This window comes from Pseudophryne corroboree, chromosome 9, assembly GCF_028390025.1.
Source record: "Pseudophryne corroboree isolate aPseCor3 chromosome 9, aPseCor3.hap2, whole genome shotgun sequence".
NCBI classification, from domain to species: domain Eukaryota; kingdom Metazoa; phylum Chordata; class Amphibia; order Anura; family Myobatrachidae; genus Pseudophryne; species Pseudophryne corroboree.
The window spans coordinates 2,993,120-2,996,361 of NC_086452.1; the positions used below are offsets into that span (position 1 = coordinate 2,993,120).

At 49.3% G+C, this 3,242-nt stretch overlaps 1 long non-coding RNA gene across 1 annotated transcript in view; it reads right to left on the reverse strand.

Moving 5' to 3' along the window:
- LOC134956624 (uncharacterized) overlaps positions 1–2,384 on the reverse strand; it is a 17,610-nt gene extending 15,226 nt beyond the window's left edge. Inside the window, exon 1 of the long non-coding RNA XR_010186030.1 lies at positions 1,767–2,384. This is a non-coding gene — a long non-coding RNA (uncharacterized LOC134956624). The remainder of the gene's footprint in view (positions 1–1,766) is intronic.
- Between the last annotated feature and the right edge of the window lie 858 nt (positions 2,385–3,242).

Here is a 3,242-nt window from a genome sequence, read left to right on the forward strand (position 1 = left end):
GCCTCCTTCATACATACATGCATACATACACACACTGCCTCTCTCATACATACATACATACATACACTGCCTCCTTCATACATATATGCATACACTGCCTCTCTCATACATACACACATGCCTACACTGCCTCTCATACATACATACATACATACATACATACATACATACACTGCCTCTCATACATACATACATACATACATACATACACTGCCTCCTTCATACATATATACATACACTGCCTCTCTCATACATACACACATGCATACACTGCCTCTCATACATACATACATACATACACACATGCATACACTGCCTCTCATACATACATACATACATACATACATACACTGCCTCTCATACATACATACATACATACATACACTGCCTCTCTCATACATACATACATACATACATACATACATACATACACTGCCTCTCTCATACATACATACATACATACATACATACACTGCCTCCTTCATACATATATACATACACTGCCTCTCTCATACATACATACATACATACATACATACATACATATATACATACACTGCCTCTCATACATACATACATACATACATACATACATACATATACTGCCTCCATACATACACCCTGGGTCGATATCGGGTGACCGTAGGTTGGGAGACCACCGGTCACCATACTGAAGCAGGGATCCAGTCTGTCACATGTCCGCCTGGGGGAAGGGGGGGGGGCATCCATACACTGCCTCCATCCATACATATATAAACATGCACTGCCTCTATACATTCATACACAGCCTCCATACATACATGCATACATATATACATCCAAACACTGCCTCCATACATACAAACACATATATACATCCATACTGCCTCCATACATATATACAGTACATCCATACACTGCCTCCATACATACACACATATATACATCCATACACTGCCTCCATACACACACACACACACACACACACACACACACACACACACACACACACACACACACATATATATACATATCCATACACTGCCTCCATACATATATACAATACATCCATACACTGCCTCCATACACATATACATTCATACATACACACAAATATACAGCCATACACTACCTTCATACATACATACATACATACATACATACATACACTACCTCCATACATACACACATATATACAATACAGCGATACACTGCCTCCATACGTACGTACATACATATATACATTCATACACACACTGCCTCCGTACGTACGTATATACATCCATACACTGCCTCCATACATACACACGTATATACAGCCATATACTACCTACATACATATATACAGTACATCCATACACTGACTCCGTACGTACATACATACACACATATATACAATACATCGGTACACTGCCTCCGTACGTACGTACGTACGTACATATATACATTCATACACTGCCTCCGTACGTACACAGCCTCCGTACATACATCCATACACTGCCTCCATATGTACATACATATATACATACATGCACTGCCTTCATACATACATACATCCATACACTGTCTCCATATATACATACATCCACTGCCTCCATACATACACACATATATACACTGTCTCCATACATCTATATACGCATATGTCTCCATGGATACTGTACATAAATCCAACCCCCCTCCCCCCTTCAGTGCACACTTTAGCAACTACCACTTCCCCGGGGTGTGACTCCAGGCAGCCACTACTCCGGGTGCCCCACCATCGCACCAAGGGGGCAACATCTTACCGCTGGCCAGGATGCTGTACTGTTCCCCGCTGCTGCCACCATCTTCCGGCTCATGATGCCGCCCGGGTTAGCGCTTCTGCTAGCGCCTAGCGGGGAGATACTGCTGCTGTTGCTGCCGGCGGCTCCATGGTGCACAGCAGCTAGTGAGGGCCAGGCGGCTGCTGCTGGCGGGGAGGCACTGTTCCTGGTGCTGCCGCCGGCTACGAGTGCATAGTGCGCTGAAGATAGCGCGAGGTGGGCGGCTGCTTCTGTCGGGGGGCGGGCACCTGCTGCCTGCCTGATGCCGCACTTGTCCTCAATCCCCTCCAACCCTCCGGAACCCACCGAACTGTATTTTAAAAACAAACGGTGCCGTGAGTTGCGGGGGAAAGTGGAGGCCTCTCACTGCTAGTTGTGCTTCTAAGTGCCGCCCTCCAGCGGCCCTGCATGACCCTGGCCCAGAACATTTCACTGGGAAGGACATGGGATGACAGTGGGTGCCCTAATCTTAGAACAGGGGTGGCCAACCCGCGGCTCTATGCGGCTCAGCCGGCTCCTGGCCCCCCCTTCCCCCGTGCTGCTGCTGTCTGTGAGGGGAGGAGAGCGCAGCATGCGCCTCTCCTGCCCCTCTCCGGTGGCGGTCCGTGAGCCAGTCAGAGCTCGCGGACCGGCAGCTAAGGCTGCCGGACCGCGAGATTTGATTGGCTTACGGACCGGCGCCTAATTGAAGAGAGAGACAGCTGCCAGAGAGTGAGGGGCAGGAGATGAGCACGCTGCGCTCTCCTCCCCTCACAGACAGCAGCAGTGCGGTGAGCAGCACGGGGGAAGGGGAGGTCATGTATATCTGGCACTGGGGGCATTGCTGGCACTGTGGGGACATGTATACCTGGCACTGTGGGGACACTGTCATTGGGGGCATAGCTGGCACTGTGGGGACATATATATCAGGCACTGTGCATAGCTGGCACTGTGGGGACATGTATACCTGGCACTGTGGGGACACTGTCATTGGGGGCATAGCTGGCACTGTGGGGACATATATATCTGGCACTCAGGGCCGGCTCCAGGCCTACTAGCACCCTGTGCGAGAAAATGTAAAAGCGCCCCCTAACCCCTATGCGCGCGCCGAAGGCGCGCGCGCTTCGGGAAAAGTGGGCGTGGCCTCCTGGGAAAGTGGGTGTGGCCTCGTAACTTCATATTATTAAACTATAAATAAATATATTTTTTCACACCCCCTCTATGCACACAATTAGCAGCCTTATGCAGAACAGCCACAGTAGTGTTCCTTACACACAATGTCTCCAGTGTAGTGCCAGCAACACATGACATGCCCCGCAGCAGTGCCAGCTACACATGACATGCCCCGCAGCAGTGCCAGCTACACATGACATGCCCCGCAGCAGTGCCAGCTACACATGACATGCCCTTCAACAGTGCCAGCTACACACAATAGACCCCCAGCAGTGCCAGCTACACATGATAGTGTTCACGTTTTAG